Consider the following 14,191-nt stretch of genomic DNA (forward strand, 5'->3'; position numbering starts at 1 on the left):
GTAAGACTTTCCATCTCCATTACGGTGCACACTCTTAAGCAGCTCACGTTCACCCATATGGTCAAGTGCATACTTTGCATTTGTCTTCTGCTCTAGTGTTAATGATCCTACCAGATGCATTCACAGTTGACTGCAGGAAATTCACCCAGCATGTGCAGTCACTTTGGAATAGTGCATCGCGTAAGAGATATTGGCATTTGGGGGGGTGGCTTGTATCGACTCATTGCAGCAAATTTCAAAGAACGAGACATAAAAAGATGAATTCTCTTCTATCTGTCAAAGTTTCCTTCTACCTACACAAGTGTCTATTCAAACAAAGGATTTTCCCCCTCCTTAGATGTCCTCAGACACTGAATTTGTAATATCTGATAACACACATTTCCATAGCAACACACAGTGATGACCCAAACAGAGGATTATGTGACTTCACTCAGAGTTGAGCAGAATATTAACAAGGATACCGATAGCTAGTACTTTCCACTTCTGTGGCACCTTCCTGCAGAGGATTTCAGAAAGCTTTACACGCATCATCCCCAATTTGCACTTGGAGAAATGAAGAAGAGAAGAGGTAAGTGACTGGCTCTGTGAAACAGGCAGGGCTCAGAGCACCCAAGAGGGAGGAGGAGAAGGGTGAGAAAGACCAGGTCTTCTGGACTATGAGCAGCACGAGGCTTGTGGGGCTGATAAGTTCCTGCTCTCCCTGCCTATGAAAACTGCTGTCTTTCAGATAGCACGCCCACCTGGCTGCTTCCTATTCCCTTTCCATATTCCTTCACTGTGGACAAATACAGGGAGGGCTCTGCAGTAATATGGCATTTGTAGGCCCTGCTGCCCTCTGTTAGCATGCAGTGGGCCTGCATTATCCCTCCCCGTTATCCACGGGCTGTTAAACTGCTGTAACTGGGCCCAAAGGGATGAAGATTTCATTCATTCAAAGTGATTTACCTTAGGTGACCTGAAAAGGCTCAGGCAGAGCCACTTTACAAATCTAAGGTGCCTGGCCTTAGACCTGAAATACAAGAGATGCAAATCCAGGAGATTAAAATTCAGCAAAGAGACATTAAGGAAGCTACTGAATGAACAATGAACCATGCAATGTGCTCTGTTGCAGTTGAGGGAAGGGGAAGAAATGCCAGTGTCTGAACTTACAAACACAACATGGAAAACAACCTGCGTATCACTGACGGCAAGTTGAAAAGGACTGTTGCATCTTCAGAAACTCAAGGACTCTTTTAATTTCAAAAGAAATTTAATGAAAATGATAAAAGGAAACGCATCCCTGTCTCTCCTCCCTCAGATAAGTGGGTGTAAATACTAGCTTCTTTTCATGCATCAAACCTTTTATCTGTAATTAGAATTGGCTTCATCCAGAGTCATTGGTATCCCATGCAAAGAGAGTTCTGATGGTGTAATAATATGCCATGTGATTATTTATTTATTGTTATAATACATGTCAGAACAACTTCCAGAGATTTGTCTGGGTTTAACAATGAAGCTCTGAAAGGCTGCTCTGAAAATGAAGCCCAAGAATAGGTCCTTTTGCATGTCTTTGTGATACTGTGCTATCACGGTCATCCGTTCCCCACATTCAAAGAACAGGGGAATTTATTCAGCAAAGCACTTAGGTATATGTTCATCTCAAAGTACTGTAGAAAGTACCTTCAGAAACCAGGAAAAATCAACCACATGCTTAAAGCATGTTTGAAATAACCTGGTTTTTTGGTTTGCTGCAAGTTTCAGAAACCAAGAAAGTTAAAAAATCCCAATCAAATAAAACATTTCAGTCAACTCTAATAATCCCTTTCACCTGGGACTCCTTGAGGACTTCTTTTATAGAAAAGCAAAAGGATACTTTGGGAGGGAAGGGCTAGAGACTCAGATGTCTTTGGCAGTGTTTGTAGGCTAGGGAATCAGGTATTAGATGCTACCTTGATCCTGTAGCCCAATAAGATGTCCACCTACTACATGAGACTTCCTTATGCTGCACTGGGAAAAACAGAAAGCTCAGTTGTTCCTTCCTTCCTTCCTTCTGGGTGAGTGTCCCAAGGACCTGGCTGTGGAGCTCAGGTTGAACAAAGCCTGGTTGTTTGAGTCTCTCTCAGAAAGTTGAAGGTGGCAGCAGGAGGCTTTCAGAAATCCATGTGATGTGACCTCCATCTTGAAACAAATAAGTGGTTTCTTATGTTAGTAATACTGAGTCAGATATTGGGAGAAATTATTATTATTCTTTTTAATCTTCAGATGTGTCACATATTATGAGAGCATTGGAGAAAAGCATCCTATATTCAATCTGCTGCTTCTAACCAGGAATAAGCCTCCCATCACATTTTCTCTTTTCTCCTCTCCTCTTGGCATAGGTTTAGGTTTAAAAAAAAATCAGTTACTATCATGGCCATTTAGAAGGAACTAATAATATTCCATGACAAAAAACCTGAAGGGGGTTAGCGTGGAATTTCTGAGTGGCAGAACTCTCTGGGGATTTGAGGCAATCCCGTATCCAGTTGCTATCCTGGTTCAGGAAATGCTGTCTATGTGTAACAAAAAAAGGTGCAGCATAAACCAACTAAGTGTTAATGTTCTAAGCAAGCTCATAAATTAACATCCACTATGAAAGAGAATACGTGTACATTACTGTGCACGTTTATTGCACATCTCTACCGAGAACAGCTGCAAAATCCCTGAGTAGCTACTGAAGCCACAATCTCCACTACCCAACTCAGAGAGATTTTAAGCTATGGCTTACATCCCCGCTGGACAGTCAAAGTGGGCTTGGACAAAAAAATACAAAAAAACCCCAAAACCCACCTTGGAGTTCTGGCATTTGACTTAAGCAATCAGTCTGTCAAAAGACAATTGCTTTGGAGTCTAATTCCAAAGCACATTTTCTTGTGGTTCTTTCTGAAGAGAAGACAACTGTTATTCTTGTAAGATACAAGGTGTTGATAGAACTTGCAAACTTAGAACTTATTTATCGCTGTGGCTGGAACAACGTGGACAAACAATGCTGTGTCCAATACAGATGATATGACATTTGTCCCTGGATACTAAAATGTCTCCAACCTTCACGTGAATTCAGCATGAGATACATTTTGTACAGCAAGTTTTCTCCTGTCAGTTTTGTGGTACCTTGTGCCTGCCACACTCCTCCTATTAACGCTGCCCTAAAAAATAAGGGCTTGGGGATTTTGTAGCAGTTAGTGAGCTACCTAAAACCTGCAGAGCAAAACTGGAGAGACAAAGAGCATATTCCAAACAAATCAAAACTGTCAGTTAGAAGTGCCTTGGAAGCCACACTGTAGGAGGTAGAAGCCAAAAGCAAGCTATAGGAGGCAGTGTGTCCTACTGAAGTCTAGAGGAATCGTTATACCCTAAGCTGGTTGCAATGGCCATGCAAAGTCCCCCCACTGAGAGTAGTCCAGTTACAAGCAAGAGGCCTCTCTGGAAGGCAAAGTGCATCCTCTTTGTCTACCTGTCCAGATGTATGGACAAATGAAGCCCTCTTGAATCCAAGAGCAAGAGAAATGTTAGCCACATCCCCTTGGACTTTGTTTAGGTCCTGCAGTAACTCCACAGTGGCCCTGGTTGCCAGATCTGTCGCTCATTGTTTTCTTCAAATAAAAAGCAGGATATGACGGGCTAAATTTTACCCTCAATTCTGTGTATAGGATGACTCAGAGACTGGGATATTTCAGGGGGAAATGAAACTGGGCTGTTTGCTTGCTGGGAGAAGGAAGGTGTTTATAATAAGGAAGTTGATGTAATTAGTCTTTGCAGTTACAGAGCCCGGGTAACCTGCATTTGGCACAGTGTTGGCAGCCAGATACTTCTCCTCTTGACCAAGTCACTGTTAACATTTCTGCATCTCAGTCAGTGAAGAAACAGTGACCGGAAAGTGAGTTTGATGTTTACTGGAGACAAGAATATATAAACCAGCCAGTGCCTCATACTGTTCCTAGATCACTTGCTTTGCATGCATCCCCAGTTCAGGGTGGACTATATCTGGACGTTACACACGGACACAAAAGAATCTTAACACAGTGGATCTGTGCGTAACAGAGGGAGGGACTAGATCCTTGGATGCTTCCTCCCCACCCTGTCCCAGTAGTATCATACACATTTATTCTTCCCCTTCTAAAGAGCATGACTTTTTCTAACTCCAGGCAGTGCTCCCCAAGGGTTCCTCGCCAGTCTTACTACCATGCACCAGGCTTAATTTTTGCTACTTGCATTATATAGAATATTTCTTATTCATAATTCTTGATGAGCTAGAGGAGAGAAGTAAAAAACAATAATCTTGAAAAACCCAGAGAATTTAGATCTACTGAAAAGAAAGCATTTAATTTATTTCCAAATTGTCTAAACGCTTAAGTAGAAATTGAAAGGAGAGGACTATGACAAGAGGATGAGATTCGAATAAAAAAGTGGTGTTTCCAAACAAAATGTTAAAACAAGGAAAATTTCAAAACGTTGATATCTATTTTGACCTTCTGAATATCCTCCTTAACCCCTTGCATGCACCTTCCACCAAATGTTTGTGTTTGGCTTGGCCAAAAGTTTTGGCAAATTCCATCTTTCTTCGTGAATAGCATCCATCTCTCCAAACCTCCTTGTTTGTGGGTTTGTTGAATGGATTGGTTTGCACAGAAACCCCATCCGGCTCTAACACTTAAGTCAGCAGGAAGCCAGGCACTTTTTTTTCCCTAAAGAGATTACTAAAGCCTTTTTCTGTCAAAACCTCCTGGGGAGCAGAGCCTAAGGAAACTCTCAAATATAAGCTAAGCTGTAACATCACTATTACTCAGCAGGGAGGTTTGTCCCCAAGGTAACTTGCACTGGATAAGTTTGTTTGCCATAAAAGTAAACACTCCTATAGTAACCTGCCCTGTGCACAACAGCCCATGCCAGCAAGGCTAATCATTCACCGCACTCACAAAAGTAACTGCAGGGCATGTGTACCCAAACTACCTTTAAATGACTCACTTTGGAGCAGCGTGTTGCTCAGTGTGGGCTATTTTTCCAAGCTGGTCTCACTATCTCCAAGCTCCTTGTCTGCATTCTATCCCAGACATTCCCAGTTGTACTTCTCTCAGCTCCTCGTCTTGATGATTTCTCTTCTCCTTGTCTTTTCCATTATTTCCTGACCCAGTCTGCAATGATTCCCAATTTCATTCTTCTTAGAATCTTCATCCAAGCTCAGTAGTTTTCTCACCCCGTTGTCTCAGTCAGTCTCACCAGTTGGGTCATGTTCTACCTTGTACCAGGGCTCTTCCTCAGATATGCTTGCCTTGACTTTTCGCCTCCTTCTGCCATTTCACAGCCTCTTAGAGCCCCCTTGCTCACATACCTGCTGTCTCCTCAGCCTCTAGAAAGAGTATCTTTGCCCACGCAGAACAAATGTCCTCCAACCTCCTATGACAAGGGCTCTCTGCCTCTTTCTCTACCAGCCCTATATCCCCTCCTCACACTCTTTAGTCATGTACTTCTTCCCAGCAATCGTTGGCATGGCGTGTTGGAGAGGCCAGAAGTTTTCATGGATTCAATGCCAGCTCACAGCAGAAGAAGTTATTGAGACCTACATGGACACAAGTGCTGGCCCAGGAAGTAAGTGTGCCACGTCATAGTCTTAGCGATGAGCAATTTTCCAACAACATATATGACTGCTGTATTCTTATAGGCACTGAAAACTCAGATTTATAATAAGAAGTGGCTGACACTGTCAGAAGAGGTGGCAGTAAAACATCTTATGTGAGTGTAGTTAAGAAGTGCAAGTATCCTTATCAGCCACTTCATAGCACAACATGTGGGCTCCGTGTTGGAGAAAGTCTAGACCCCAGCTCATTCAGATCTTTGCCTTGGCTGACAGGTTCTGCTTTCCTAAGTACCGTGCTGTCCTGTCCACGGCTGCTGTTTTGTTGTCTTTGTGCTCTCTGAGTTTTGGAAGTCTCTCGCATTTCCCCTTCCACTGATCTCCCCACGTGCTGAGCATTTCCACAAAGGCACAGAACAGCTGAGATCTTGCAGAGTTGTTCCTCCTGGCTTGGGGACTGCTTTTGCCGTCTTTTGGTTGTCTCTAAAGAAGCAGTTAAGCCCTCTGGAAAGCTGCAGGGTCTGTCAAAAGTACCAAGCAGTAAACACTGACCTTTACTTTTACTGATCATCTTACATAGCCAAAAACTGTAACTTTTAAGTCATTCCTACACACATATATAAACTCAGTCAGCTATTTAAATTAGGGGCTTTTATGGGGCATCCAATTCCCTCCCCACCTCATATACACAAAGGATCCATCCATTGGGACAACTCATAAATAAAATATATATATTAGAAGTTGTCCTTGTGTCAGACATAGCAAACAAATGTATTCAGCCTTGTTTGAGTGATGCTTATGTACCAATTAGTGCTGCAGGAAATCATGTTTATACCTGCATAGAAACTGCTCAAGAACAGTATGTCCTTGAGGACATACTGTTCTCGTGGACATCCATCCCTTCCCCATCTCTCCCAACCCCACAATGGCCAAGGCCTGAGAGGGTTGGAACTACACAAGTGCAAAACACCTGGATGTCACAGATTTATCTATTTAGTGGTTCGTAGCCCTCTTTTCATTCCTCTTCCTTCCTAATTGGTCTTTGCCTCCTCTCACTTTTTCTGGGCCTAGATTACAATGAGACCCCTCTCCTACAAGAGGCCTGAGAAGCCCCTAGGAGCACGAAATGTCCTTTTGGTGAGGGCAGGGAGCACTTGCCTGGGCAGGTGGGTAGGGGGCAGGTGGAAGGGCCGGATCCTCTCCAATCCGCCACCCACTTGGCAGCATAGCTCAGCTGGTGACAAATGACAATTTGCTCCTGGCATCAGTCTCTATTGAATTATGACAGGAGCTAGAAGGGAAGCAGGGAGATTGCTGGGGACACAACTGTTTCCCTTGGTGCAGACCAGCTGCAGGCAGTGACTCAGAGATGTTGCAGCCCTCGGAGATCTGTTTGTGTGGTGCAAGCTAAGGAGTCAGGGCCAGGGTCTATCTGTGCTGGAGGTCTGGGGAGCAACACAGGCGTTTTGGTATTAGAAACAGCCTTTTTCCAAAATCTCTTGAATGCCCTTCGTCCGAACTGCATGTTACAGAAGGACATTGCTGCACCTGGGTCATGACATATCATGCCTGGAAAGAGTCCAAAAGGCAGGGATTAACATGATACCAGTGCAAGCAAATACAAAGGAAGTGGTTTAACTCTTCACAGAAATGAGCTCTGAGGTACAGCTCTGTGCATCCTTTGTACGAAAACAGGACGGAAGCTGTTTGATATTCAGGGATCTATTACTTCTGGGAATGAGTGTGAACTCTCCTCTCCTGTTCTCTCTCCTCAGTTTTTGACTCTTTTTTTCTGCTTGGCTATTGTGATCAGACACCATGCAGGGCGGGTAGAAAGGGCTGAGAGAAATACCAACTGCAGCAAGTGACTCCCTTGTGAAGTTTCAGCACGAAAATCCTGTCCAAACCGGGCATTATTTGGTGTGCTAAAGCTCAGCAGCCTGAAGGAAGACCACCACTGGGCTCAGAACCCAACCAGCAGCTAACAATGGCTGGGGAAAAGCTCAAGGCAGATGTGATGGGCTAACGTTAGAGACATCTGCTTTTCTCTCTTTTTCTCTCTCTTTTTGGGGAAAGACAGCAGCCTCAGTTAGTTTTTGGGTTTTTTTCTCTTGATCTGAACTCTAATGATCAACTGTGGAACAAGGTGGCTGCTGAACAACATCATTTCTCCTTTGTGTCAGATTGGTTGTGGGACACCTGCTTTGGAACAAATCTTTTCAGAGTGGAGACATCGCTGATCAGGACCTCTTTATACCAAGGAATGTCTTGTCCATGTGCACACCCACGGCAGCAGATGACTACTTCATCTTTCTCTAAGGCCTGAATCCCTTGACGTGGATCCACAGGAAGAAAAAGGAGAAGACAATGATCATTTTTGGTTAGCAGACCAGTGCTTTAAATATAGGCAAGTAGTTAGACAGCTTCGCAGCTTGGGAGCAGGTGCAGGCATGAGGACTTTGGGGACAGTGAGACTGGCCTGGATAGCCCTTGCTCGGCGTTTGCGCTGCACACAGCAAACCACCAGCATGGCCAGCAGATGTCACAGGGTGCACCGGGGAAGAGAACACTTAGCCAGGTGGGCAGGTGATCAGATACTAAAGAGGCCATGAAAGTGGAGGGGGTCCTTTTATTACTGTTTAGAAGAGAGCAAAGATGATCATCTCTTCCTCTTTTCACTTCACAGCAGAGACCAAACATGCAGGCACCGATTTATCACTTGCACAGAGGCACAGGCCAGCGGGAAGTGAGAGGACATCACTGCCCTAGGATGGGCTGTGGGCATAGTATGAGCTGACAAGCACCTTTTAAAGTTGAAGCTACTTAATATTCCAACCACTGATCCCTTCCAATGCTCGGTGGCCCAGCTTGCAAAGCCTAGAGTTATCACATCATGGGTATTTAAGTTTATCCCATAGAAATGTATAAAAATAACACACCTGAGTAAATAAAAAACTAACCTTTACCTAACTTTCAAGTAGGATTTGTCTGCATAGAGCTGCTGGCCATCCGATATGTCGATGTTTTTTACTCTCTTATTTTTTTATGTTGAAAATTGGGCTAGGCAGAGAAACATCAATGGGAGTTGGAATATTTAGTTCTAGTAAAGTCAGACTAATTCGTAAAATCAAGTAGAAGAAGTCTTGTCAGTGTTGAAACAACCTATTCCACCTTTCTAAGGGTGAAATAATTTGAATTTTCTTCCATAAAGTTTCACTTTGATATTCTGCTATATCATGGATCATAATGTAAGAAAAATCTCCATATAATACGCTACAAAATGCAAACATTGAACATTCAAAAATAATCAGATCAATGGGTCAAATTAAAACCAATCAGCCCTAACCCTTGTTTGTTTGTTTGTTTTCCAAAATTTTCCCTTATAATAATTTTGAAATTGCGGGGTTTCAGTCCCATTCAGAACAAGGACAAGTTCTAGAAATCCTCTTGAGACAGAACGTCAGCATTTAGTAGGACTTTCCAAGATTTCCTTTGCTGACCCAGCTTATATTACCTGTACGCACAGTGTAACTGTATCAGATACAGAGTTGCTTTTTTTAGTATTACCAACATATATCTGGGGTCTTTGCCAATGTAGCTATTCCGGTACAGCCTCTGTATGAGAAACTTACCCTCAGACATCGCTTATCCGGTCTGTTCCTCTTTAGCTTCATAGCTCTTTATTAACTGGAAAAGTGCATTTATCTAAAATAAAATTCAAACTTTGAAGTTTCTTGGCCTGTGAAGTTCAGTCAGATCCACTTTTACTTTATGTGATTTATATTTGTATGCATATGTGCATACATACACACAGTCAAGCATGCACAAATGCATATAATGCCAGAGACTGACTATTGGCCATTTCTAATGTTTTCCAGGTGGTTTTCAATCCCTACAGCTGAGCTATTTTTTTTCTATCTGAAATACTAAACGGATAAATATTGCCATTTAAAAAATAAACTTCCTCAAAATTGTCCTTTCTATTCTGAAAGATCATCTTGTTCTTTAGGTGATTTATGAAATCAAACTGTAACTACATGTGTATTGTTCAGAGTGTTCAGCAAACAAGAGGTGAGTGTTTGAAATATTTCAGGGCAGGAAGAAGTACAAAACTTTAAAACAGTCTCCCTGTTCTAATATGGACACTTGAAATTCAGTGTCTTCTTTCCCATTAATATATCTCACTTTCCAATTACCTCATCATGTAGACATAAACAAGCTTTAACATACCACCTAGAGCAAGGCATTTGTTGTGCAGAGACCAAAAACCACTTAAGCTTCATGCATCCTCTGCTTTTTTAGAGCATGGGGCATCTGGGCCAAGCCTGAGACAAAAACTCAATTTTTTTCTGAGTGAATGTTTACTTGATGCCCAGCCAAAGACAACCTGAAGTAGCCTGCCTTTACCAGACCCCCCTCCAGACTTCCTGTACGTAGGGGTGGCAATGTGGGGACTCCATTCAGGTACAGCCTAAGTATCTGATTAATATTAGAAAACTGGTGTGTCATAAGTATGGAATCCACTATTTGGTGGCAGGGTTGGGCCAGCTATTTCCCAGGCCAGGAGTAATGTTAAATCCTATTTGAGTGAGAATGTCGTAGACTTGCAGCCTGAGGAAACCAGTCTGATGGTGTTTGTTTCAATGAGCTGGGATTGGAAAATCCCCACAGAGAAGAGCAAAGAAAGGAGGCTTAAAAGCCACGAGGCCTGGGAGTATTATGAGAATCCTGAAGTCTACAGCCTGTGCAAGGTTGGGCAACGGGGGAGAGCAAACCAATCTGCCTGTAAGACCAGCTGTATAAGGAGAAAGCTAGCCATATGAGGAGGAAAGGAAAGAGGTGTGAACATAAATGGAAGAGCTCATAATTGAAAGAGGAAACCCTATGAGACTGTTCACTCTCATCATTGAGCATCCCAATGCAAAAGCTTAACTTCTAGGAAAATGTGTGTTTAAACTTTCGGAGACTCAAAGGCAGATCTGGCATTGACTTGGGCGCTTGGGAAGGTGGGTTGCAGAGTCTCATGGCCATGGAGAAACAGCGCTCCTGGAAGGAAGTTGCAAGACCAAGGGGTAAGAGACTGTCCAGGTTGAGGGGTGCGTAGTAAGAGGGCATAGCCTCAGTGAGTTGAGACCACAGCAGCCCGGGGATGGCACAACAGGAGTGTGGTTATATGGTATGTGACAGCGCAGCAAGGTTTCCCTACAGTTATCTTGCAAATAGAGAACTGGGAAGGGATGGGTAACGAGTCTCAGATAAAATTTCTTATTCATGCTGGCTGCTGGTATGGAGAAACTACAAGGGGATAGGCAGAAAGCGATGAAGAAAAAAAAAAAAACCCAAATGCAACACTTTTCTTCAATAAGGTGGAGTCACAAGGAAGGATAGTTCATGGCTTACAGCCCTCTGCTAAGAAGGACAAGCAGGTTTTGGATAATCTGTCCCTGGGCTGGCTGGGCATGTTGCCACTGTGCCCTTCGTGCCGCGATTCCAGTAACTGGCAGGAAGTGCCTTGGGAGCAAGTTGAAGCAGCAGACAAAGTATTCACTCTGTGCCAGTGCCAGCATCACCCTGTGCACGCCCTGCTCTTAGTACCCTTCTCTGATAAAACAATTCCCACTATTGTTCCATCCTACCTGGCATCATGGTGGCATTTGCCAGAGGGCATGCTGCTGTGCTGGCTGCAAATGGAGCCCCACTTCCCCGGGGCTGACCCATGTGAGTAGGTACCAGAAAAGTTGTCCTCTGCCCTCTGATTCCTTGGCTGAGATAAAAGGGGGTTTGCACAGCTAGATATTGGTGCTACTGTTGCTTTTGGTTCCACGATGACGTCTGTGTTTCTGGAGGGCTCCTCTGGGCTGCTTCTGGTGGTTAATGCCCTCCTTGGCTGAGTGAGGTCTGGGGTCCATCTAGCCCGGGCTCTGTCTCTGACAGTGGCAAAAAGATATTACCTGACTGCTTTCTGCGGTCTACTCCCCTGCACCCCCAATTATAGAATCATAGAATAACTTAGGCTGGAAGGGACCTCTGAGGTCATCCAGTCCAGCTCAAAGTAGGTCTGATCAGATGAGCTTGCTCAGGGACCTGACCAGCCCGGTCTTGAACACCTCCAAGGACTGGAGATCCCAGAGCCTCTCTGGGTGACTTTTTTCCAGTGTTTGACCATCCCTGTGGTAATTTTTTTTTTCTTATAGTTAACTGGAATTTTCCATGCTCCAACTTGCAACATTAGAGGGCACATCCTTGCTTATTTCTTTTGTTCATAAATTTGTCTAATCCTCCTTGACCCAGCTGACACTCTCTCCACAGCCTCCTAGGGCAAAATCCTCCACAAATGCACTACCAGCAGCGCAAGGAAGGTCTCGGCTTAAAGGCTAATTCTAGGGTCTAAGCCAAGAATGGCCTTCGGGTGGTGATGGGGAGCTGGGCAACAGTTAACTCCCTCTTTATACACTTTCACCCTCTGTTCACACTCATTTTTCCATCACAACCTATTTTCCAGGTCTATAAGTATTTGATTTGCCCGAAAAAGATTGTAACGGTTATTATTTTCACCAGTGACTGATTTGCATGAATTTGTTCAGCCAGCAGTACAATAGCTCTTTCTGGCCAAGACTGAATGAGGTACATATCCAGTATAATATATCTTATATACATTATATATGTATTATCTGCATGCATATGTACACACACATACTTTCATCACCTTGATTTCTCTTTTTCTGTCAGGTATGTGAATTATTTTGTTTATAAGAAACAAAGCAACCTTCCTGTGCCAGGATTAAGAAGACCTGCGTTCCTTTCCTGGCTCTACCCTGGCTTCCCGTGTGATCTGGCCAAGTCATTTCATGTCTCTGTGCATCTACCTCCCATCTGGAAAACAGAAGCAGCACTTCAGAAGAAACAGTAGGGTTTACTTTCTTAGTAGCTGCAAAGCACTCTGAGATGCCGAGCTGGAAGAACGGCAATGTGTCATTATTAACAGAACAATGCCAATTCTGACATTGCTAATGCTATAACAATATGAATATTCAAAAGCAGCAGCATCTTTGTTAGAGATTCTGATTAATCAGTGATTAATATCACTGTCATTTCCTGTAAGCTGAGAATAATCCGTGCCATGTTCTTATCTAAAGAAAAGGAAAAGAGAGACGAGGGGAAAGATAGTGCCTTAACATAGTGGTAGATGCACTTCAATCATATCTATAAACAAAGACAGGAGACCTGCTTATGAAAAAACATTGGTTCCCAAATTGGCCTTATTCCTGTGACATATATGCTGCTCAGGTTCATGTACTTAACACTCAACTCCAGGAAACCTCCCTGATTCTTAAGTGGTGCTTGTGCAAAGTGTCAAATCCACCAAACTCCAGAATGACAATTACATGGTGTAGCTATTTTCATCTCTCTTGTGAATATATTGTGTCCCTCGGCTGATTTAACTTGGCAAAATTCTCCTCGGAGCCACAGAGCACATGAAAGATCTACGTTACACCTTGCCATAGTATCTGTCACTGAAAAGTTATTTCAGCAGGAACACCTTTTTGAAGAACATGCATATTTTCATGGAAAATTATTTTTTTAAATAGCATTTGAAATTTTTCCATTGCACTGAAACATTTTAAGTTAGCTTTACCACCAAAGCCAATTTATCGTGTAATTACATCCAAACAGCTGGCTATGGTATGTGTCTATGTTCTGCCCCCATTGTGTGGTCTAGACAGAATAATTTTGCCCTCGAATTCTTGTTCTGCACATATATAACACATATTTTCATGTTAAACAAAGCTTAATTGTATATAATTGTTCAGCAATGAATTTGATCTCGAGGATTTAACTACAAAGGACGTTCATAAACCTTATAAATGCAGCATAGATCCAAAAAGACAAGTTCTACACTTTCACCAAGGCAAAGCATAGAACCTGCTTAATTATAACAAAATACGGGCAAGTGTGCTGACATTTCTTCAGAAGAGGTCCAGCTTTGACAGACAGACATGGCCACTTCAATCAATGAGCTAAGAAAAGAATTCGGTCCGGGATCTATAATAATCAAATGACAGAAAGAGCTGGGGGGCAAATTTCATTCATACCTAGGGCCTGTAAATTAAGTTGCATATGAAGATGTGTGTTTCTAAGAGGATACTTAAGCAAAGATAAACAGCTAAGTACTCACAGCTTTGCTTGTGTCAATGTTATCAGTATACATTCTTTTTCCATAACACTTTTAGTGAGTTTTTAGTGTATAGATAACACCTTCCTTAAATGTATCCCATATACATGCGCTGTGAATGGTTATAGCACTAATAATGGAATTTTGTGTGCTTAAATAAAAAATTGTCCTTTGCAGTATTCTTCATTCTGATTCAACTTGATGAGGTCTCTTTAACCACACTGAATTGAGTATTTCATCAATGGCTTTCTCTATCTCTGCTACATTAGAGTGCCCGGTCTGCTGAGAAAGGTGAAGGCTCTGTTTTAATAGTTAGGGGGAAAGTCCCTGGTCAGAACTTTCCCACTTGCACTTTTTAAAAAGAGCAGGATGTGGGCTATATGGGAAGAGATTTTAAAGTTTGAACATATGTAAACTTTGTTTCCCTGTTA

General features: G+C 42.8%; 1 long non-coding RNA gene across 1 annotated transcript; it reads left to right on the top strand.

The window, feature by feature from the left end:
• Positions 1 to 320: 320 nt before the first annotated feature.
• On the top strand, positions 321 to 13,934 carry LOC138067538 (uncharacterized). The gene is made up of 4 exons (XR_011141684.1): positions 321 to 568; positions 1,112 to 1,307; positions 12,090 to 12,211; positions 12,317 to 13,934. It is a non-coding gene; the product is annotated as an uncharacterized lncRNA (long non-coding RNA).
• The last annotated feature ends 257 nt before the right edge of the window (positions 13,935 to 14,191 follow it).

The sequence above is a fragment of the Struthio camelus genome, chromosome 5 (genome assembly GCF_040807025.1).
Source record: "Struthio camelus isolate bStrCam1 chromosome 5, bStrCam1.hap1, whole genome shotgun sequence".
Lineage (NCBI taxonomy): Eukaryota > Metazoa > Chordata > Aves > Struthioniformes > Struthionidae > Struthio > Struthio camelus.